A 26,154-nucleotide genomic window follows, 5' to 3' on the forward strand; every position below is an offset into this window, starting at 1 on the left:
GGCAGAGGGTTGCAATCCTAGTTTCTGAAAAGCAGACTTTAAAGCAACAAAGATGAAAAAAGACAAAGAAGGGCATTACATAATGGTAAAGGAATCACTGCAACAAGAAGAGCTAACTATCCTAAATATATATGCACCCATTACAGGAGCACCCAGGTTCATAAAGGAAGTTCTCAGAAACCTACAAAGAGACTTAGACTCTGACACAATAATAGTGGGAGACCTTAACACTCCACTGTCAATATTAGACAGATCAACGAGACAGAAAATTAACAAGGATATTCAGGAGTTGAACTCAGCTCTGCACCAAGTGAACCTAATAGGCATCTATAGAACTCTCTACTCCAAATCAACAGAATACACATTCTTCTCAGCACCACATCACCCTAATTCTAAAATTGACCACATAATTGAAATTAAAACACTCCTCAGCAAATGGATATGAATGGTAATCATAACAGTCTCTCAGACCACAGTGCAATCAAATTAGAACTCAGAATTCAGCACCTCAATCAAAACTGCACAACTACTTGGAAACTGAACAACCTGCTCCTGAAAGACTATTAGGCAAATACTGAAATTAAGGCAGAAATAGTAAGTTCTTTGAAACCAATGAGAATAAAGATACAATGTACCAGAATCTCTGGGACATAGCTAAAGCAGTGTTTAGAGGGAAACTGATAGTACTAAATGCTCACAGGAGAAAGCAGGAAAGATCTAAAGCTGACACCCTAATATCACAATTAAAATAACTAGAGAAGAAGAGCAAACAAATTCAAAAGCTAGCAGAAGACAAGAAATAACTAAGATCAGAGCAGAACTGAATGAGATGGAGGCACAAAACACATTTCAAAAAAAATCAATGAATCTAGAGGCTGGTTTTTTGAAAACATTAACAAAATAGATAGACCAGCAGCCAGACTAATAAAGAAGAAAAGAGAGAAGAAGCAAATAGACACAATAAAAAACGACAAAGGGGATCTAACTACTGATCCCATAGAAAAACAAATTACCATCAGAGAATACTACAAACACCTCTATGCAAATATACTAGAAAATCTAGAAGAAATGGATAAATTCCTGGACACAAAAACCTTCCCAAGACTAAACCAGGAAGAACTCAAATCCCTGAATAGACCAATGACAGTTCTAAAGTTGAGACAATAATTAATAGCCTACCAACCATAAAAGCCCAGGACCAAATGGATTCACAGCTGAATTATACCAGGGGTACAAAGAGGAGCTGGTATCATTCCTTCTGAATCTATTCTGAAGAATAGAAAAAGAGGGAATCCTCCCTAACTCATTTTACGAGGCCAGCATCATTCTGATACCAAAACCTGGCAGACACACAACAAAAAGGAAACTTTCAGGACAATATCCCTGATGAACAGTGATGCAAAAGTCCTCAATAAAATACTGGAAAACCGAATCCAGCAGCGTATTAAAAAGCTTATCCACCATGATCAAGTTGGCTTCATCCCTGGGATGCAAAGCTGGTTCCACATATGCAAATCAATAATCATAATCCATCACATAAACAGAACCAATGACAAAAACCACATGATTATCTCAATAGATGCAGCAAAGGCCTTCAATAAAATTCAATACCCCTTCATACTAAAAACACTCAATAAACTAGGTATTGATGAAACATATCTCAAAATAATAAGAGCTATTGATGACAAACCCACAGTCAATATCATACTGAATGGGCAAAAGCTGGAAGCATTCCCTTTGAAAACTCGCACAAGACAAGGATGCCCTCTCTCACCACTCCTATTCAACATAGTATTGGAAGTTCTGGCCAGGGCAATCAGGCAAGGGAAAGAAATATAGGGTATTCAAATAGGAAGAGAGGAAGTCAAATTGTCTCTGTTTGCAGATGACATGATTGTACATTTAGAAAATCCCATCTCAGCCCAAAAACTCTTTATTCTAATAAGGAACTTCAGCAAAGTCTCAGGATACAAAACCAATACGCAAAAACCACAAGCATTCCTACAAACCAATAATAGACAAACAGACAACATCACGAATGAACTCCCATTCAAACAGAATAAAATACCTAGGAATGCAACTTACAAGAGATGTGAAGGACCTCTTCAAGGAGAACTACTTACCACTGCTCAAGGAAATATGAGAGGATACAAACAAATGGAAAAAACATTCCATGCTCATGGATAGGAAGAATCAATACCATGAAAATGGCCATACTGCCCAAAGTAACTTATAGATTCAATGCTATTCCCATCTAGCTACCATTCATTTTCTGCACGGATTAGAAAAAAACTACTTTAAATTACACATAGAACCAAAAAAGAGCCCACATAGTCACAATAATCCTAAGCAAAAAGAACAAAGCTGGAGGTAGCATGCTACCTGACTTCAAACTATACTACAAGGCTACAGTAATCAAAACAGCATGGTACTGGTATCAAAACAGAGATATAGACCAATGGAACAGAACAGAGGCCCCAGAAATAGCATCACTATCTAAATCATTTGATCTTTGACAAACCTGACAAAAATAAGTAATGGAGAAAGAATTCCCTATTTAATAAACGGTGTTGGGAAAATAGGCATAAAACTGAAACTAAACCTCTTCCTTATACCTTATACAAAAGTTAACTCAAGATGGATTAAAGACTTAAACGTAAAACCTAAACCACAAAAACCCTGGAAGAAAACCTAGGCAATACTATTCAGGACATAGACATGGGCAAAGACATCATGACTAAAATACATAAAGCAAATGCAACAAAAGCCAAAATTGACAAATGGGATCTAATTAAACTAAAGAGCTTCTGCATAGCCTAAGAAACTCTCGTCAGAGTGAAAGGAAACCTACAGAATGGAAGAAAAATTTTCAATCTATCCATCTGACAGTGGGCTAATATCCAGAATCTACAAGGAACTTCAACAAATTTACAAGGAAAAAAAAAACTATCAAAAAGTGGGCAAAGGATATGAACAGACACTTCTCAAAAGAAGATATTTATGCAGCCAACAACCAGATGAAAAAAGCTCATCATCACTGGCCATTAGAGAAATGCAAATCAAAACCACAGTGAGATACCATCTCATGACAGGAAGAATGGCGACCATTAAAAAGTCAGGAAACAACAGATGCTGGAGAGAATGTAGAGAAATAGGAATACTTCTACCCTGTTGGTGGGAGTGTAAATTAGTTCGACCATTGTGGAAGACAGTGTGGTGATTTCTCAAGGATCTACAACCAGAAATACCATTTGACCCAGCGATCTCATTACTGGGTATATACACAAAGGATTATAAATCATTCTATTATAAAGACACATGCATACATATGTTTATTGCAGCACTGTTCACAATAGCAAAGACTTGGAATCAATCCAAATGCCCATCAATGATAGACTGGAATAAGGAAAATGTGGCACATATACACCACGGAATACTATGCAGCCATAAAAATGGATGAGTTCATGTCCTTTGCAAGGACATGGATGAAGCTGGAAACCATCATTCTCAGCAAACTAACACAGGAACAGAAAACCAAACACTGCATGTTCTCACTCATAAATGGAAGTTGAACATGAGAATATATGGGCACAGGGAGGGGAACATCACATACTGGCACCTATTGGGAGGTTGGGGGCTAGGGTAGGGATAGCATTAAGAGAAATACCTAATGTAGATGACAGGGGGATGGGTGCAGCAAACCACTATGCCACATGTATAACTATGTAACAAACCTGCACATTCTGCACATGTAGCCTAGTACTTAAAAGTATAATAATAATAAAAAAAAGGATACACACGCACACACAATAAAATTAGTGTCTTAATCAGCTATTATCCATTTGATAAACTTTGCCCATAAAGTTATTCTACATTATACTTTTAGTACAATTCTTGCTAAGTTTTAGAAGCTTATGAATTTGAATGCTTACATCCAATTATATGAAAGACTAGGTGTTCAGCTAATATCTCCTGCTTAAAATAACTAAAAATGCTGGAGAGAGACAGAAAGCAAACATACATATACTTTCTTTTCTTTTTTTTTTGGGGGGAAGGAGTTTCGCTCTTGTTACCCAGGCTGGAGTGCAATGGCGCGACCTCGGCTCACCGCAACCTCCGCCTCCCGGGTTCAGGCAATTCTCCTGCCTCAGCCTCCTGAGTAGCTGGGATTACAGGCATGCGCCACCATGCCCAGCTAATTTTTTGTATTTTTAGTAGAGACGGGGTTTCACCGTGTTGACCAGGATGGTCTCGATCTCTTGACCTCGTGATCCACCCGCCTCGGCCTCCCAAAGTGCTGGGATTACAGGCGTGAGCCACCGCGCCCGGCTTACTTTCTTTTCTTAATAGCACTGGAGAGCTAGCAGACTTGGTAAGAGATCTACAGGCTCGGTAAGCACAGCAGGGAGAGACAAAGCCTACGTCCTGTCCAAAGTGGAGAATCTAACAGGAGACCTTCTCCTATAAAGGTGGAACACTGCTGACTCACTTTGTAACCACAAAGTATGTGTGCAAATCACTTGGGTATGTTTGTAGCCCAAACTAATATAATTTATGTAGTTCAAAAACAAAACAACCTCAAATCATTAGTTTAAAGTGGTCCAATATTGTAGGTACAAAGCAGAAGCAAAGACAAATATTTTGCAGGAAAAACACCTTCATACTAGGCCTCAAAGAATTCCCATAAGTAATTTTCCATTAAAAATAGCTATTCTGGGTATGGTGGTGCATGCCTGTAATCCCAGATATCCAGGAGGCTGAGGCAGGAATATCACTTGAATCCAGGGGCGGAGTTTGCAGTGAGCTGAGATTGTGCCACTGCACTGCACTCTGGCCTGGGCAACAGAGCAAGACTCTGTCTCAAAAAAAAAAAATTGCTATTACACAGTAAATAGTTACTTCACTCATAAAGAGGCAAAGCACATAAGTGAGACTAGTACAAACAAAAGCAACAGAAGTTGGTTGTGAAGATTTCAAATATTATAACTAACAGACACAGGAATCATGTTTATGATACTTAAAGAAATAAAAGATCAGCTTAAAATAATAACAGGAAACTATAAAAATGACAAAGCACATTTGAAAACAAAACGTGTAATATCTAAAAATAAAACATTATACTGAAATTCAAAATTCAGTGATCAAGTGTAATAGAGATTAGTTGCTCATATTTGAAGAGATAATTAGAAAACTGAAAGTCTAAAAGGAATTATGGGGAATTCGACATAAAATGTCAAAGTAACAAATAGAAAAGAAAGCTTAAAATAAATGGAAAATAGGGCAAAAGGATCTAACATAAGTCTAACTGGAGTTACAAAAGGAAGGGACAGAGTGAATGAGGTAGAAGAGCTATTTGACAAAAAATGGCTGAGAAACTTTCAGAATTTATGAATTTCACCAACCCTTAATCTCGAAAATCAAAAATTGCAAGCAAAAGAACTCAAAAGAAATCTACATTTCGTTGTATCATAATGGAACTTCAGAACACCAAAGACAAAGGGGAAATCTTAAAAATAGCCAGTGAGAAAAGACAGATTACCTCCAAAGGAGTGCTTGTGAAACTGATGACCAACTTCTCAACTTTCTATGAAAGTAAATCCTTAGCGTGCTGAAAGAAATAACTCAGAATTCTAGCTCCAGTAGAATTTATTCTAAATATCGAAAGTAAAATAAAGACATTTTTAGTCCACTAAGATTGGGAAGTTTGCTTCCAGTGGAAGTTCATTAAAGGAAATTCTAGAGAATACACATCATGCAAATGTAAAATAATCTACAATAACAAGGCTAACAAGCAACAAGATAAAAAATGAAAGTTATAAATTTTCAGATAAATTAAAATGAGCAATGACTGTATAAAATAACAATAAGGATGTCTTATTTTTTTTAGAAACAGACAGAATTAAACTATTCTACATAAAAATAAAATACAAGTTAGCAGGTTACTTGGAATTAAAGGAAGGTAAGAGAGTTAACATTTAAAGGAATTAATGTCTTCCAAATCATAAGACTCCTGTGTTTGTTGTCTGACAAGAGCAATGCATACTTGGTTGACTTTATACTTTCATAAGTTAAGAGGGCATGTTGTAATTTTAAAGTACACTAAAAGAAGAGAAGAAGTGTATTTCCTCCAAAATAGTAAAAGATAAAAACTATCAGATGACATTAAGAAAAAATCCATCTAAATGTACTATGCCAGAGAGATTTCTAAAATGTCAGGACACATAAAGGTAGAAAGTAACAAGGATGTAAAAACAAATATGCCACGTAAACACTAATTAAAAGAATGCTTATGTGGCTATATAAGCAGATGAAACAGACTGAGATAAAAACATGAGAAATAGTGAGAGTCATTTTATAATAATGAAAGGTTCTCTTCTTTAGGAAGATAAAACTATGTGATCAAATTTTACAGCCTTAGATTGACAACTACAAAGAGATATGGGAGATTTTAGCACATTTATTTTCATAGGATAAACAGAGGGAAATAGGTAGAATACAGAAAATCTTAATAACAAGATTAATAAATTTGATCAATTGAAAAGTACATACATGTAACCTCACCCAATTGTAGACAGTTTTATTTTTCAACACATATGGAACATTTATGGTGCCATAAGACAGTTTTCATAAAACTTCAAAGGACTGATTCATACGGTGTGTAATTTATACTGTCACTTACATGCTTTATGACTTTGTTGAACTTATTTACCCTCTTTAAACTTCAATCTTCTAAAGTGCAAAATGGTAATGATAATAATAACATGCTTCTGTGATATTAGGCAGCGGCATAAATAAATGATGCATTAAAAGGTCCTACATGTCAATAGAAAAAGTTTGTATTTTAAACCGAATACATTTCAAATAGGAACGGCATGATAAGTTTTTAGAAGGACAAAATCTTTTGTTAATGATTCTGTTAATCTCCTGGTTTTGGCAGCAAGATGGAGATTGGCTTAGAGATGGGAGCAGAGAGAGCTGCGTTAGAAATAAATGATAATAAATAATATGAGAAATAACTTGAAGTGTGTGTGAAAAGACACATCTTCACATATATTCACGTTCCTATTTAACAATTTCAATCCCAAAGAGAAATAACAGAAACTAGGACTCCTGTTATACTTAAGTCACATATATCTTGTCTACTTTTAAAGCATTGCATAATCTTACTCTATAATATTATTTAAAATTTAATAAATTTCACTGTTAGGTATTTCTTCTTCACAACCAACCTCCAAAACAAAAATACTTGCTATTTCTGTTAACTGATATTAATAGCTACTTAAAATACTTAATGTATTGCTGTATTCATTTAATAATCTTAGAAAACAAGAGAAGATGTTCCTAAGCATTGCGTTTTGAAGAAATTCAGTTTGTAAATGCACATGTGGCAAATACTAAATAAACTTCTTGAATTTCTCTACAATATTCATTTACATAAAATTTGGCTAACATATGAAAGTCCATGTCATTTAAATTTTGAATAGGTGAAGTTAAAATTAATTTTCACAATACTTCTGTGTAGCACAAGCACTCTATGTGGAAGAGGTTCTTCAATAACTTAGTCTTGTCTTAAATTTTGTATCATTAAATTTCGATTTGTTACATAACATTTAATGACACTAACACTTCTGGTATAATTCCAAATTGGTAAAGATGTTTTATTTTTCTAAATGTTACCATATTCAGTTTACTTATATTTTATTAAGAAATTCTGCATTTATACACGTACGTTCATTGTGTCACTGTTTACAATAGCAAAGACCTGGAACCAACCCAAATGCCCGTTGATGATAGACTGGACAAGGAAAATGTGGCATATATACACCATGGAATACTATGCATCCATAAAAAACGATGAGTTCATATCCTTTACAGGGACATGGATGAATCTGGAAACCATCATTCTCAACAACTGACACAAGAACAGAAAATCAAACACCGCATGTTCTCACTCATAGGTGAGTGTTGAACAATGAGAACACATGGATACAGGGAGGGGAGTATCATATGCTGGGGTCTGTTGGGGGGGACTAGGAGAGGGACTGGACGGTAGAGAGGTTAGGGAGGGATAACATGGGGAGAAATGCCAGATACAGGTGGCGGGGGATGGAGGCAGCAAACCACACTGCCATGTGTGTACTTATGCAATAATTCTTCATGATCTGCACATGTACCCCAGAACCTGAATCAAAAATATATATATATATATATATATATATATATATATATATATATAATTTAAAAAAATCTGCATTTATATGCATGTATAAGGTTGCCCTGTAATTTTCCTTTCTGTTAGTAATATTATCTGCCTTTATTATCCAAGATGTTCATTCTTTATTTGCTCAAGGTTTTTGTACAATTTGAATAATCTATTCTTTGCAAGTCTGTTGGCAATTTTCTAAGGCTGTACTGAACTGTTTTTATTTAATGGGAATATTTTAAACTGTTTCTTCACATTTTGTTTTAGTAATTTGTCTATTCTGTTCAGATTCAAATATATTGGTATACAATGGTCATAGTCATCTCTATTTATAATTTTATTATGTTACTTTTTTTCTTACTAATATTACTTACTTTTCCTATATTTCAAATTTGCTTACTTTCAAAATCTCACCTAAACAATGTTTTTAATCTTTCCAGAAGGCCCAATTTTTAATTTATTGCTCTTCTGTAGCTTTTTCTTTTAATTTCTGCTCTCACTTTCACAGCCCTTTTCCATCTAATAAAATGTAATTCCTGTATCACAAAAAAAAAATAAATTTTTTTATCATTGACTTACAGTCCCTAAATGCTATTAAGCATGATTCAAATTTAGGGGAAATAACATCTGGCTAGTGTAAATGATACTAATAATGACAGCTATAGCAGAGAATGCCATGGTGGCATATCCTTCCCAAATAAATTCTTCTTATAGAACCAATGTATTCTTCATTTGTATGTCCTATGCAAGACTGTCATAATTAAGGTGAAAGTAAATGAAGTTTATTCAAAGTGAAAGAGTGTGTTGAAATAATGTGTCAGAATAAGACAAATAAATCAGGCCAAAGGGAAAATGTGACTTCAAGGGATTTTACACATTGTCTCTGTTGGTCATTTTGGAAGTCTTCCAAACATTACATCAAGTAAAGTCAAACTCAAGAGAAATTTGTAACTTACATACTTTATACTTTGGCATAAAATAGTGTTAATATCTCTGGTTGTGCTATTTGGAAAGGAGAGAAGAGGAAGAAAAGGAGATCAAGGTCATGCTTATTTGCTACTTCCCTGTTATTTCCCCTTGGAAAGCATCAAAGACTCTATCTTGAGTCTGACAATGCAGTATCCCTTTCATCTCTCATCTGGATTACAACAGCCTCCCAGCTGGTCTTCTAAAGTTCTATTCTGGCCCACTTTTAATCAATCTATGTTACAGTAGAAAAAGTGATTTTCTCTCAATGTAAATCAAATAACACAGTTCACTCTTTAAAACCGTGCAAAAGCTTCCCAAAGCATAAAGAATAAATGGCAAACTCTCTTGTTTTAGAATCCAGGCTCTGCATGATCTAGATCCTGCTTACCTCTCCATGCTAGATAGGTTTGTCCATGTTTGTGCATGTGCGTGTGTGTGTGTATGTGTATGTGTGTGTGCGTGTTTGTTACTTCCTGTGTATGCTTCTGTCTAAACACGGCCAGTCTCTTCCCACCTTGGAGCCTCTGCATATGTCCTTCTTTCTTCATGGAATGCCTCACCTCTAAAAAGATGAGTACTTTCTGTTTACATGCAGCTTAAATATTACCTGCCTGGAGTTCTTCCTGACAATCTTACCTAGGACAGATTCATTCTGTGATTCTCTATCTCAACTCCCTGTTTGCTGCTCTTGTAGCATATAACATGGAGTACAATAATTTATCTGTCAGCTTATTTATAAAGCTTTTCCCCTAACATGTAAGGTCTATGATGACAAGGTAGATGCCTTTTCTGATGGCATTTTATGATATACAACATTTTATGACAGATATATAAGGTAGAATATTTTATATGCACATCAGTTTTATTTTTTTCCAGCTTAGAAACACTTAGGACAGTATTTCAGAAACCATGTTCCATACTGGTAAGTGATGTTCAATTAAAAAGTGGTGCTGTGGCCAAATAATTTTTGCAAGTGCTACTCACTATATGTAACCTCTTGAGAGTTCATAATGCACATTAGTATATGTAAAGATTTAAAAAGAAATCCTTTTACTTTTACTCCAGTCCATTGATTCCTATATTTGAAGAGTCTGCAAACTCCTCACCCTTTTCCTTATTTAGCATTTATTAACCTTTTAAGGTATAATGCTTAACATAAAAAACTTTGAGAAATGATGCTCCAGAACTCCAAGGAAGTACTATTTGACTACTGACTTTGCTATTAAACTATCTAAATAGATTCAAGGATTTTTATCATATCACCATTGAGTGCTTCCAAGAAACCTCTTGTTCCATAAAATCACACTATAAATAGTGAGTGCTAGAAAAAAAAGCATTATCAGGAAAGTCAACTAAATTTACATGAACTAGTAATAAATCACTAGTATATTATGAATACTTGAAATTCAGGCCTTATCCCTGACATTGTATTTATATGTTTTATTTTTGATACATGATCTTTTAATCGTAACTGTGTTCGTTTTATTATTATTTGCTTATGAATTAATAAGGCAACCAGAAGTCTCTCAATTAATTCCTAAAAAGCTACTGAGGCAGAATTTGCTGCTAATCACAATCTGCACCCATAATTCTCATAAGGCACACTAATTCCTTTTCTTTTTGAGACGGAGTCTCGCTCTGTCACTCAGGCTGGAGTGCAGTGGCTCATCTCGGCTCAATGCAACCTCTGCCTCCCAAGTTCAAGCTATTTTCTCCCTCAGCCCCCTGAGTAGCTGGGATTACGGGCACTTCCAACCACAGCTGACTAATTTTTGTATTTTTAGTAGAGATGGGGTTTCACCATCTTGGCCAGACTGGTCTTGAACTCCTGACCTCGTAGTCCACATGCCATGGCCTCCCAAAGTGCTGGGATTACAGCTGTGAGCCACTGCAGTTGGCCCAATAATTCTTTTTAGTAAAATATTACATAGCTATCTGCTGCTACTAAAACATTTTTATTTAGCCAGTTCACCAGAAGTTTAACTGATAGTCATGAGTAATTGGAATTCATGACTTTTTAAAGCACAATATAGCTAAGATATATATCCATCAGCAAAGGTATTTTTATTATTCTATCTTTGAACTATTTCATAACTTTACATTCTTTTGTTCAAAATTCCAAAATTTTAAATTTCTAGAAATCCAACAACTGAATCTATGGCCCTTATTATCTTTTAATTGTATTTCTTTGGAACAAAATACTATTTGGGCAAAAATGACCTGAAAGTTCCTCCAACGTACTTAGAAACTTTTGTACAAATATATGCAACTGGTGAGAATGCAAGTGTATCTGGTTGCTATGAACAGCATTAAAAATTAGTCATGGTCATTTTCTTTTTTTCATAATTTTGTTCTTTAGTATTCAGAGTATTTAAAGCACTGTTTATGCCTATTTATGATTCAGAGAGAGAGAGGAAAAAGTAAACTCAAACATCCTTGAACATTTTGGAAAAGAGATTTCAAAAGAAACCAGAAGAATTAGAGTTAGCTATTAATGTCTTGGTATCTACAATTTTTAAAATAAAACTGACTTTTAAAAGAATACTGATATATCAGTTATTTTTATAGTTTTGTTTAATTTAAAAGTATTGTTTGTAATCTACCCTGTTCGAAACCAGAATTGCTTCTGTTCTTGCATATTCTATCTTTTTCTCAGAGGATCTGATGTAAAAACACATTCATTCACTCACTTATCAATTCAAAAAAATATCGCTTGCATACCTATCACTCAAATGTACAAGTTTCATGCTAAGTGCCACAAAATACAGAAAATGCAAGAATGCTATCTCTGCCTGAAATTTACAAACTGATAATGGAGGGGAGACATATACATAAATATATGGCAATATGGGTTCTATACTAGAGGATGTGCTTAGCAGCCTACAAGTTCAAAGAGAGATTGCGCTCATGATTTCCAAGAAAGTCTGAGTAGAAGAGGTAACTTCTGATGGATTAAATTATAACGGATGTGAAGGAAAAAGAGTTTTCAAACAGAAAGCAGTTTAAACAAAAAAAAAAAGAAAGAAAAAAAGAAAAGATAAAGTAAGAAATGTGAAGAAATGTGAGGGGATGAATAGATGAGAGATATATTTGAGTAATTTCTGTAAGTCCAATTTGAGAAAACACTGATAGGTTAAGCATAGTGGTGTAGCATTATAGTAGGAGTTAGAGTTGTTGACTTTTGGTCATAGAAAAGAATATCATTTCCTTTGGAAGGGAAGAAAGACATTATGGTGATACATAAGAGAAATATGACTGGCAGTAAGTAAGAAAGAGTGTCTTCTACAGGGTTCACAGCTAGAAACACAGTCTCTAGTGTGATGGCCTGGGAATAAAACCATGGGAAGACAGGCTCAGTCAGCTGACACATCCTGAGTTCCACATCCTTATTTATATGTATAATTATAATTGTTAAATACAATTATATTAAGTAAAAAACAGGCCTATAATAAATCTCATTGTTATTTCTATTGTTTATGACAATTGTGACTAGTTTTACCTAGATTACCATATAGAGATTTAAAAGAGCATTTTATCCTGTTATCACATTTACAATAAGATTCAGACTTAACTTCTCTTTTCATATGAACTAAGAGAAATCCAAAATATATTTTTTGTCATCTAGTCTAGAAAATAAATAACAAAACCACACATTTGATTAAATTGTGAATTTATAAAAAAATTATTTCATTAATAAGCTATTGGTCAAACAACTAAGGTAAAAAAGAAAAAGAAAAAAGATTTCTTGTATATTCAGTCTACTGGGATATTAAATAGCCTGAATAACAGTGAGAATAAAGAAAGATTACTGCTTTGTTTAACTTGCAGAGCTATTCATTAGTTTTATTGACAAAAATTCAATAATTTCATCAATTTGGGGGATATAGTACTACTCAAAATGCTTTATTTACAAAATAGAATATCGCTATTTCATTACCATAAAGCAAACAGTGGGAAAGTCAAACGTGCATTTAAAAATTTGTTTTAGGCCGGGCGCGGTGGCTCAAGCCTGTAATCCCAGCACTTGGGAGGCCGAGGTGGGTGGATCACGAGGTCAAGAGATCGAGACCATCCTGGTCAACATGGTGAAACCCCGTCTCTACTAAAATTACAAAAAATTAGCTGGGCATGGTGGCGTGTGCCTGTAATCCCAGCTACTCAGGAGGCTGAGGCAGGAGAATTGCCTGAACCCAGGAGGCGGAGGTTGCGGTGAGCCGAGATGGCGCCATTGCACTCCAGCCTGGGTAACAAGAGCGAAACTCCATCTCAAAAAAAAAAAAAAAAAAAAAAAAATTTGTTTTAAATTACATTTTGAACTTAAGTTTGTGGGTAAGGAATAACCTGAAATACTCTAAATTCTTCAGCAGAAAAGCGTTTAGTGAAACCCAATTACTCTGATGGATACTTAGCAGAAGGTATAATAATTGTAATCAGAAACTGCTCTGGGCCAGGTTTTCCAAAATTCCATGAGACACTCCAGTAAAAGGGGTTCTCAATTCAAACATATTTGGAAAATGTTCATTCAATAATGCCAACATAACAACATGCACCGTGAATCTTAGGCAAGGGCTATAGCCTACAAAGTTTCCCAAAAGCGTGTGACTAGGGAATCTGTTATTTGCCAGACAATTATTACCATATCAAGGAACAAACTCTATGAGATGCTGCTCTATAAGAAATAATAAAATTCACATTTTTTTTCCTACAAAGTTTGCTCGTTTTGCTTCACCTTTCTTGATACCTCATTTACAGGATGTCCTCAAGTTCTATAGTTTCGACTGCGCCTTAAAATACACACACACACACACACACACACACATACACACAAATACACATATAACATAAATAGAATTCATATATAAGTACAAACATAACTGTTCTATCTATCTATCTGTTTGTCCGTCTGTCCATCCGTCCGTCCGTCCATCCGTCCATCCATCCATCCATCTATCCGAAATATATCTGAAATCAACATTTACCCTGCTGAAGCAGTGCCTCAAAATCCAGTTGTCTTCTCTTGCCATCCTGTCCAAATCTAAAGTTGTAACATATAGTGCTTCTAAGTGAGCTGTTACAGAGGCACTAATAAATTAAGCGCCTAATAAGTTAAGATGACTTGGTTAATAAAGTCGGTAAGTAGTCAGGTACATATGATTTTGAAAAAACAGGCCCAGCTGTCTTACCAAAATCTAAGTAGGGCACACATAGCATTGCGGCACAAAGGCAGATGAAGTCTGAGGGAAGACATTCTATTCTGCTGGCCCAACAGCTATTCTATGTAACCATCTATTCACCTGGCTTACATGTAAGTCCAGTAATAGATTTTGATCTAAGAAAAGCATTGCTATTATACTTAAGTTATTAATTTTTTTCATTGTTCTTTCTTATCCTTCCCAACTCAAAATAAAGAAAAAATATACAAAGAAAATAGGCAAATTTTATAGAAAAATGACCAATTTTTAAAGAGAATCTCAGTGTGGATTATGTCACAGAATTATACAATTTATGAGCTGAAAGTACTCTTACTAATTACCTAGTGCAGTATTCCAATTTACGGATGAAATTTCAAAAGAAGGATGGGGTGGTAAAGGAGCTCAAAGTCACACAAACTTGTGGTAAATCAAGGCTTGGAATCTGTCTTTAAATTCTTGTCCTTTAAGCTTTCCAGTTCACTGGGGTGCCTCCCATGATTTTTGTTTGTTTCTTTTGTCTTGTTTTTTTTGAGAATTCTCACACATTTCAGGAAAAAATGATACACACATACATTTGGTATATATTTGTGTTTTACATGCTTAGATGTGCAGAGAGATTACAAGATACCAGCAAAGTTCGTTTCATTTTCTACCAGAATTTATTCATATTCATCTGGTTTTGAAGTTTTGAAAACACATGAATAATCTATGTAAGCTGAATCAAAATACAAAACCCAACAAAACAATAAAGCAATGATTTTATGGGTACACTACATCGACATTTCCCTTTAAATAAAGGCACATTATAATGCTTCAGGAAGAGTAATTCTTTACCTGCCAATACTCATGGAGGATGGCAATTTCGTAGCACGGTACTTTACAGATCTCTGAATACTGGGCATTGACAAAAGGATAAAAATTCAATTTATTTAATTAGGGAAAAAATTGTGGAGAACTTGGACTTCTTTGTACTAATTTAGAAAATCTCTAAACACTCTAAATTGCTACATGAACTCTTAAACAAGTCAGAAAGAAAATTTTCCCTTTAAATGAATAATAAATAAAGTGAAACAGATTCTTTTAAATTATTTTACAGACAAGCAATTGCCAGGTTGGGGCCTTAATAATATGCTTTACAAAGTGTCCAAGTACTAAAGATTGATTTTTAGCAGATAATCTTTACAAATCACATACTGTAGAATATAATCAGAATACTTAAGATATATAATAGTAATCATGTTATAAATATTTACAAAATGAATAAAATATAGATATTTAAGTTTCTTTTTTCTCAGACAGAATTAATAAAAGGCCATTCACTTCATAAATAATTCTATACAATGTATATATAAGTCTAAATAAGAATATTGTGGCTTCCACTTATTTATGGATTAAATAAATTTAACTTATTACATGAAGGAGATATCCAATATGTAAAGATAATCTTTACTCCTATCCTAACAAGAAAAAGCTGAACAAACTAATAAACTGAAAATCACTTACTTTTTTTTACACCAATTAGATAACTGAGGTTGCAGGGCAAATCACCAACCCAAAATCTGGAGAAAGACAAACCTGGAGAGTCAGGACTGAGATGTGGTTACCTGAGGTAGAGGCCACTGGGGCCAAAAACTGGTGGGAACACTCAAATGGGAATTTTAATGAAGTTCTGGAGACTTAATGGAGACTAGCATGAGAGTGAGAAACTCCTAGAGGCCACAGTCTCAGGGAGTCTCCATTCTTTCCTAAAGTTTATGACCCAGAACCCCACCAGATTTTCATGATCAAGATCCAAGAAAAAGCTTCTCCTGATTCTGGTAGTGGGAGAGTCATCGTTGTGAAATATGCCCAGATCCTTCTCCATAACAAAGGCCTACTCTCTAGGAAAGAAGTGAGCCCTATCCCATGTGGGATATGGATATTGCTCATGTTTCAACGTCATCCACCATTCTTGGTTCACCTAAGACAGGGGAAAAAACCTAACAACACCAGAGAAATACTTGTAGTAGAGGTCACAGACCCCAAGGCACAGGTCAGCTAAAAGACAAAGATTTAATCATAAAAATCAAGAATACTTTTCTCCCACATCATACCACCACACCAACAGGACGCCAGTATTGTAACAGTGGATTGCAGTTGAAAGAGCTGAAAGATGCCCTTCTTTTTCAATTTCCTATCTAACAATATGTTGACTACACCTGTGAAAAGGCAGGGTAAGGGCAAGAGAATGGTTTGGAGAAGATTAATCAGAAACTCTGTGTTGGCCGGGCTTGGTGGCTCACACCTATCATCCTAGCACTTTGGAGGGCCAAGGCAAGCGCATCATGAGGTCAGGAGTTTGAGACTAGCCTGACCAACATGGTGAAACCCAGTCTCTACTAAAAATACAAATATTAGCCAGGTGTGGTGGTATGTGCTTTTATTCTCAGCTACTCAGGACTCTGAGGCAGGAGAATTGCTTGAACCCTGGAGGCGGAGGTTGCAGTGAGCTGAGATTGTACCACTGCCCTCCAGCCTGGGTAACAGAGCAAGACGTCTAAAAAAGAAAACAAACAAATAAACAAACAAACAATGTCTATGTCATTACACGAAGGCAACATGCCTAACAAATCCTAGATACACATATACAAATCTTAATCCTGCACAGGCCAGCCTAGAAAACTGGTGGTCAATGAATTTATTGGTGTCAGTCTCCTGCTACTGATTACGTTATTTGTCTAAATGGTCACCAGATATTTTCAACTCTACCTCTTTCACATTGTTTAGATTTGCCCCATAATTTTCATCTAATCCTCACCTACTTGTCTAGGTGCACATCATCAGTTATCTGCATTACTGCAATAACCCTCCATTGTCCGCTTCTCTCAACATTCCTTCTCATCTCAGTCTTTTCACGTACTTTGTGTTCCTTGCTTGTGATGGTTAGTTTTATGTGTCAACTGGCTAGGTAAGAGTACCTAGTTATTTAATAAAACATTATTCTAGATGTTGCTATGAAGCTATTCTCTTGATGTAGCTAATGTATTCAGTCATTTAACTTTCAATAAGGGCTATTACCCTAAAAACTATGGGTGGATTTCATCCAATCAGTTGAAAGGCTTTAAAAGCAAAAGCTGAGGTTTCCAAGAAAAGAAATTCTGCTTCAAGACGGCAGCATTAACCCCTATTTGAGTTTCCAGCCAGCTTGCTTGCCACACATATTTCAGACTTGCCAGACCCCACAGACATGTGGGGGCTAAATAAATGTTGGCCACTCTTACCTGCCATCACTGTTATGGCCATCATGAATGTAGAGGATCTCATGTATTATAAAGTGTACATTTTGGAAAATCATATCAGAGAGCCACTAAGCAAGGGCAAGACCTGCTGTTCGTTTTGGGCCTAGAATAAAGGTGACAAGCTGTCAGACAGAAAAGTAAATGTGTGAGCCAGAAAAGTCAGAGAAGAGCTGTAATAGGGAGCCTCTTTTAGACACTTCAGACATGAAGTTGATTAATTGGGAAAGGAAAGCGAAATTCACACAGACAGACCAATTCCATCCATTGGTCTCAAGAGTCACATTTAGATTTCAGTCAGAGATGTGTTGTGCCAAATTATTCCTTCTTTAGAACCTCACCCAGCTATGTCCATTATCTTACTAACCAGGAATTAAGGGCTGGATCAGCTAGTTTTTCTAAAGGAACACATGGCAAGCACAGGGGGTATCTTAGACTAATCCCACTTCTGATTCAAACAAACTTTGAAAAAAGGAGTAACAAGCTCCTGTGAAAAGTCATGGTTTCAGCTTTTGAAAATCAGTTGCTACATTCCAGGAGGGTGAAGTGACAGTGGAGGGAATCATGAACCATGCCTCCGCCCCTCTGAACAAAGCCCAAAGGAGTTACCAATGGGATCAGAACATACACGAGTCAGAATTACAAGTGGTTTTCAACTGAATTTATTACTTTTAATTTACCAGTGCTATTGTCAATGAAACAAACAACTCCCTTGACTGATATTAATTTGTTGCACAATATGTCACCATGGCCAGTTTATCTTTGCTGAGTATTTCCCAAAACTGTGAATAAATTAGAACGATTCTGAAAAGATGCTATTTTAATTCCTTTATTTCTGCCAGCCAGTAGGTTAAAACAAGACATTAAAAAAAAAATACATAGGGATTCCAAAGACAATGTAATGACCTGTTTTTATTCGTGAAACAGCAGTGACTTTCCCATTTACCTCTCTATCCGCTCCCACTCCCTCCTGGTATAGTTCAGTAACTATCCACCTGTACATTCCTTAAAGTTCAAAAACAGTTTTTTTTGCTTCACAAGTCACACAGAAATATATTTAAACTGTATTTCAGATAAGTCTAGAATTCCCTTTGAGACCCCTCTCACTGTCAATTCCAGCCCCCACATGCCCCAGAGATAACCACTCTTAATAGTTTATGTGTAACCTTCCTAAAATTTTATTTAGGTAACAATAAAAAATATTTGGTATTTTTTGTTTATATTATTTGCTTTATAACATATGTACAATCCTGCAACTTGCTTTTTATTAAGTTATAAAAAATTCTAGGGTATACGTCTTCATTTATAGACGTTAAAAGATTAGCAGAAATAATTCTGGGCAAGCATCAGGTTCTAGGCCTGCTCTACCAAATGAAAGCTATGAAATAAAGTAATCTCTGTGCATGCTTTGAAAGCTGTACTGTTTAATATATACATAAGATATTATTCTTAAATATTATCTATAATCAGGTAGTACTATTCCAATAGTATATACTGTAAGCATTTAACTTAAAATTTTAAGAGTTGTCACAAGAATATTTCTATATTGAAATTTTTAGCTAATCGCATAGATCCCTAAATGTGAATGCTTTCTTGGAAACACTGACATATTATGTCAAACAAATAATGGTTTATACATAATTCTATACAATGTATATATAAGTCAAAATAAGAATATTGTGGCTTTCTACGTATTTATGAATTAAAGAAATTTATTACATGAAGGAGACATCCAATATGTAAAGGTTTAATCATGAGAAAATGCATTTACATGCAAATTCAAGTTATTAAATTGATTGTTTACAAATCAAATTTTATTTTTACACACATAAGGTTCTATGCTCAATCCTAGAGTAAATGAACAACAGCCCAAAGGCAGTAAAACAATGAGAATGACTAAATCAGAAGAGGTTACAAAATTATGACATTTAAAAATATTTAAAAATTCACCCAAAATCTCCTACATGTGATACTCAAATGAATTATTTTGGTAAAAACAACTTATATATAAATGATTTCAGTTTTAATTACAATTCTTTTAAGCAAAACTTTCTCTGTAAGATACACATCTGAAAGGTTTACATTTTAAGTAAATTAAAATGTTAGGATTCTTAGAGAAAATGGTTAAAAAAATTCTTAGTCACTGAGTTAAGGTACAGTATCGTGTGGTTGGTTATAGATCTAATATGTTATTGGGTATACTGATTTCCTTTTTTACCAGAATAATTAAACACTAAATGAAAAGAGTGCTCTACAAAGTCCCTCTTTTCTACATTTTTTCATGAATAGGATCATCAGTAACAAAGTCTATCAACTTCACCTTAAAAATCTCTATGTATTGGCTCTGATTGCCTTTTGTCATAAATTATTCACTTTTTTTTTTTGCTCTGGGTTGGTAGAACGTTTTTGGGAAGTGACTTATGTTTATGAATATTCTCATTTTCCTTTATTTGAAACACATTACCTCATACTATTTCTTCAGACTCTCCAAGCTTGACTGGACAATTTTCACCTCTCAACATTACAATGAGAAAGAACCATGGGAAAGTCCTGACATACATACATAGGTAGGAAATATTACATAAAGCCATTACTTTGGGTGTTAGATCAATGTGATCATGGTAAGATAACTCGGAGATGAGTTAAGACCCTGAAAAACAAGACAGAGTGCTTTACAAGAACATTCATGTCTGCAAAGGAAGGTGGGGCACATGGAACATGTATCTAATGTCTTCCTTTTAGATGCCAAGAGAGAAGGCAAACAGTAAGAATATTCGGAGTCAATACAGTTCAATTCCAAATTATAAATCTGACCACACATACACATTTAATGAATTAGTGGAATAAAGTCAATTATAAAACTCTGATTGCGTAAATCAGAATAATTAGTTTTATGACAGCTTTTGGACCTGTTTTAATGTTCAGTTTGTGACAAATTTTTTGAACAGAGAAATTTTGATCACTGGCACTTCAAAAATATTAGTTTTTATTCATAGGAAAAAGAAGTAACACAATGATGAATGCTCCAATTAGGTAGAGATAGATGGAAGAAATGAGAATTATGAATACCCATTTTATAAATTAGGTAGGTGGATAGCAGAAAAAGCAATGAAATCAGAAAACCACAATCCCAACTTTAGCTTCAACAAAGTGTAACATTTTGGATCACAGTTTCTCCTAATATAAAATGAGGGTGTTGAGCTATATCTTCAATGTTCTTTGTAACCTATGATACTTAGTGGTAAAAATTTCATAACTACAGCAGGTTTACAAACCTATTATTTGAATGCCAAAAATGGTAAGCTGGAAAATATTCAGTGGTTTGTAAACTATTTGTTGTCAATTCCTTTTTTTTTTTTGGGTCTGGTTATAGAAGTGCCATGTTCACTGCAGACAATATGAAAAACACAGACAAATCCAAGCCACAAAAAAAGTCACTACCCAAAGATAACCTGAGCTGTTAACATACATGTTTCCAAATACACATTGTTGTATAAGTTACTAGAATTTATAGAGTCCAATGGTTTTCAAATTTTTATTTTCACGAGCAGATTTTTTTCTATACAAAGTCTCACAGGGAACCTTAATATGTACAACATATGAAGCCGAAACTACTCTGACTGAAGTGGTGATGAAGAGCCTGGCGCTTTTCTGACACCATTGTCAACACGCTCCCATGGAATCCTATACTTTTAGAAGTACTGTCTTAAAACTATTGATTTAACCTATTTTCTAATGTTAGACATTTAAATTATTTCTTTTTGCTATTATAAATAACATTCAGTTTTTTTTTTTTTCATGTGCACATTCATGGTTATTTTCCTTGGATAAATTCCTACAGGTGAAATTTCTAGGCCAAATGGTTTTAAGGCACTCATTGTCATGCCAAGCAACTTTGACACTATATTTCCCCAAATGATTTGCTGTAGGAGTCATCCATTTTCTATTCTGCTTTTTAATGGTAAATAACCCCAATAGTAGCATTTGAATCAGAATCCATTTCTCTCTGACATATTTCTTCATCTTTTCTTTCTCTTACTTATGATTCCAAATAGGTTAGCATTAAGGCCAAATAAATGTCCTCCTTGAAGCATCAATATTTCCCTCCTGCTATTGGGTGCCTAAGGGATGAGCCCTTTGTTGCTTTTGGACAATGATCTGTCAAGCAGTCAGCTTCTATAAGAAAGTGACTAATCAAAAGCAGACAGTTCCCTTTGGAGGGGAATATCTTTGTCACTTGGCACTTTAAGTGAGACAAAGAAATGAAAAAGACAAGAGAAAAATCCAGGCAAGGGTAATCAGACAACATTGTAGGAACTTGGCACAATTCAGTGCTATAAATGATGAACATAAAAAAAGTGGTTAGAGATGAGGCCAGAAGGGAATGCAAATTGCCCACAAGTTACATAAGGAGGTAACATTTCACGGGTGAAAACTGTAGTAAATTTAAGAGTGAACGTCCATTCTAAAGAAAACAGTGAGTATAGCCAACTGCCACCATGTTAGGGAATAATCTTCTAGTTTCCAAAGCCATAAAAGGTTTCAATTTTTAAATTAATGATGGTTCCAAATTAAAAGCAAAACGAAACAAACAAACAAACAAACAAAAACAGTGCAAACTTGACCAAACACATATGTGACGTGCATTCTGCTAATAGCCTGTCACTTTATACTCTTAGGACTAGGGAGTTAGGGAAAGTGCAGCTTATGAAAGCCTGTGTATACTAAACTCAGAGTTTTGAACTTTATCTTGAGAATTGGAGGGAATCATTAAAAAGACTTGACACTGATTAACATCTTAGAAGGATCACTCTGGCAGCTGTATTGGAGTTCAGTCTGAAAGGGATCTATGTAAGAAGGGCTTAAATCAAAACAGGGAAGGAGGCATGGAAAGAAGGAGACAGACTTGAAAGAGGTTAACAAATCATATGGGTTAGCAAATTACACAGTTGAAATTTGAACCCAGGTCTCCTACCTTATATTACTTGATATTCTTATAACTAACTATACCAGTATTGTAAGATAGCTTTTGAGTGGAATGCTATTTATTTTGCAAGTCATAACAAACAGGGGACATTCTTCACAAACACTCGCTTGAAATACCAGGATTTTTTTCTATAGCTATCATATAATGGAGGTAAACCTTGCACTAAAAGAAGCTCCAGGAAAAAGGATATATAGAGAAATTATGATGAGATACACAGTGGGCATATACACTGACCATGAATAAAGTCCATCATACTTCATTTGGTCTCTATGCCAGTTTACAACTAAACAACAGATAAACAGATTGATATGGTTTGAATGATGGTGACCCTCTAAAATTCATGTTGAAGCTTAATCCCCAGTGAGGTGATATTAAGAGGTGGGACTTTTTGGGGAAGTAATTAAGTCATGAGAGCTTTGCCCTTATGAATGAATTAGTGTTTATAAGAAGGCTGGAGAGGAGTCTATCATTGCAGCTTAGAGTGGTCAAATGGCCATGAGAAGGGTGGTTTTGGGATGCTGTCTGAAGTCGGCCACAGCGGGTGGACTATGGGCTCTGGTGCAAGGGCCTGTGCAGAATGTCAGATATTTAGCTTCCTGTGGCATACTGATGAGCAGAACTCTTCCACAACATACCTCAATTTTGCCTAAGGAGATATGTGCAAAAACTTTCTTCCAAATCAATGTACCATTAATAAACAAAAGGAAAGACTATTCAGAAAGAAGAATTTTAAGATAGTTAATGCAGTAAATGTATGATGTAGTATCAGGAATAGAGAATCACAAGCATTTCATTACTTGGTGCAAAAATTCAGATGTAATATCAAAGAGATCCGGATACTGTAACACACGATTAGAAATTGGGTTTCCACCTGTGTTGGGCAATATACATCAGTAGTAACTTTGGTGAAACCTCATTTGGGAAAGGCATCCTGTGCTAATAGGAAACTTCTCAATCATTTGGAGACTAGCATTTTAGCCCAGGTCTTCCTGTATACTCAAGAACATGTACCTCTGATTTTTCCATTTCTTTTGCATTTCCATCACACTTCTACAGTCTCAGCTTGCCATATGGTTTTCAATGAAGTTGTAAAGCAGATGGTAGCTGCCTTTGAAAGAACAGCACATAAGCTGTATGGTCCAGAAACAAATATACCTCAGGAGTTAATGCTTCATAAAGTTCATGACGCATAAAGGGAAAAAAAGACTGGTGTCACCTACTTGTAACTTTAATTTGTTCACTTTTAGGAAGCATTTCATGATGTTTTCAGACGTCAGACAGCATTTGTTAAACCCAGCTTTGGTTATAAGCTTGCACCATTGAAAATTTGCACATAGAATATAGATTCACTTGTACGGACATTATAACGTTCTGCATTTACAATAATGGGATGTCATCACCATTGCTAGAATACTGACACCATTCGTCTGAGCAGAAATTGAAACTGTAAATTTAAACCTTTTAATTATCACCTTACCTGAAAGAGGTTAAGATATTCACACAGTATGCATTATAGTAACCATACTACATTTAAGTTATTCAGACTATTTGTAACTTATTGTTATAGGGCCTACCATATGGCTTAGGATATTTGAGTAATCATCATATATTTAAAGTAAAAACTTTGACTTGAAATTACTGTTAATGAAGGTTCTCTGGCATTTTTGATATTTTAAAAATTGTTTTGTGAGTAGTAGGTAATTCAGTGCCATACTGTGATTAGCTCCCAGATAAAACAGTGAATTTTTTTTCTTTGTTTTTGGTGATTGGTCCAGAGCTTTAGGCTACATTTCCAGTAGTTTTCCACTTTCTCCTATGTATTCTGGCTGCTCTGTCAATAATGCTAATTGTGTGTCAAATTTTGTCTACAACAGCAGACAAAAGATGAAGATAAGTTGGTTGATGTGTCTCCAGCACTATGCAACCCTATTTTCTATTTATTGTGTGTTCTCACTTTCAATAATGTGTTTCAAATTGATATTTTTAAAAACCGACATAAAGACTGAAGTAGTAACTTAATAATGTTAACTTGTTTATTTTTTGTGCAGTTAAAAAAGGGGCTGCAGAAAACTAGTTTAGGCCCTTTTTTGCCTTGCTGTCTTCCATCATGGGAAGACATAGCATTTTTCCTTTTTAACCTTGTGAGAACGCATCAAGAAAGCCTTCAGCAGACACAATGCCAGCACCTTGATCTTGGACTTCCCAGTCTTCAGAACTGTGAGAAGTAAATTTCTATTATTTAAAAATGACCTAGACTGTGATGTTTTATTATTGCAGTAAAAATGGACTAAGACAGATATCACTAAATATTTGGTAAAGGAAATGAAAGGTCTTTCTTACCATATTTCTACCTCAAAAATTCTATGACAAAAATTAATTTAGAAGTTTCTAAATCATCTGCATTGTGGTTAACCTCTACGTATTTAGTGGGAGTGAAGACTACAGCTTCAATTTGGTTAGTACATCTTTTTAGTTCAATAATTAACTGAGCCAGACAACAAGTCAAATGGAAAGTGAAGTCATTAGGTGGGGTGAAGTGATGTCAAATCTCAGAGTGTTTTCTCTCTTAACCTTCTGGATGGGAGCTTGACTCCATTTGTCTTCTGGCAAATTGATGAGCTTATGAAAGAGCATTTGTTGAATAGCTCTGTAAATAATGAAACGTACTCCTAGTACCTGCTGGAAAATGATGTATTTTTCTTTATTAAATAAGATTTCAGAGGTGAAAATGCTGTATTTTTATTAAACTAGGTATTAAGCTATTTTTGCAAAATCATCAAAGAATGTATAGCTATCTTAAAGTTTCTATATTAGACAATCACATTGGTACAGACAAAAAACAAAACTTCTAGCTTATAACTTTTAGAAATGCATTACATACTTGTAAATATGTAACAATGTAACTAAACAATGGTTTGACTATTTTGCTTACAGTGAAGATGTCAATATTCATTTCATGGTACTGATATTAAAATTTCAACCAATGTTGTTTTATGGTATCTTATTTTTAAATGGACAGAGGAGCGTGATGGTGCTAAAAATATGCTATATTTAGATGTTTCTGTAACCTGTCAGCTGGAACAGGTCGGGTTATATACAGTAACAAATATCCCAACATCTCAGTGGTTTGAAACAATAGTTTTAATTTTTCATTCTGCTGTATGTTCATCACAGACGGCCTGGAGGCTCCAGTCCTTGCTGTCTCCTTATTCCAGGACGGCAGGGCAGCTACCAACTTTGCTAGTTGCTATGACAGAAGAAAGTTCTCTGGCTCAGAAGTTACACATGTCACTTTTAATCAAAACTTGCTGGCAAGAACTAACATAGTCTTACTCAATGATAGCTGTGAAGTGCAATTTCTTCAGGTGCCCAGAAGGCAGAAAGCTGGAAATATTTGGTGAACAGAACTAATGACTATCACAGTTACCCAAATAACTGCTCTATTATGGTTTCAAATAACTTTGTTTTCTCTGCCTGACTCAACTATGAAATCAGAATCTACAACTTAAAAGGCTCCCAACAAATTCT

General features: G+C 35.0%; 1 protein-coding gene and 1 pseudogene across 2 annotated transcripts in view; one reads left to right on the plus strand and one right to left on the minus strand.

The window, feature by feature from the left end:
- The window catches only part of XRCC4 (X-ray repair cross complementing 4), a 276,417-nt gene that overhangs the window by 48,733 nt on the left and 201,530 nt on the right, over window positions 1–26,154 (minus strand). The gene's annotated exons all lie outside the window — the stretch shown is intronic.
- On the plus strand, window positions 23,101–23,982 carry LOC116550768 (annotated as a pseudogene).

This window comes from Sapajus apella, unplaced genomic scaffold, assembly GCF_009761245.1.
Source record: "Sapajus apella isolate SASKATOON/1434 unplaced genomic scaffold, GSC_monkey_1.0 scaffold1, whole genome shotgun sequence".
Taxonomy (NCBI): domain Eukaryota; kingdom Metazoa; phylum Chordata; class Mammalia; order Primates; family Cebidae; genus Sapajus; species Sapajus apella.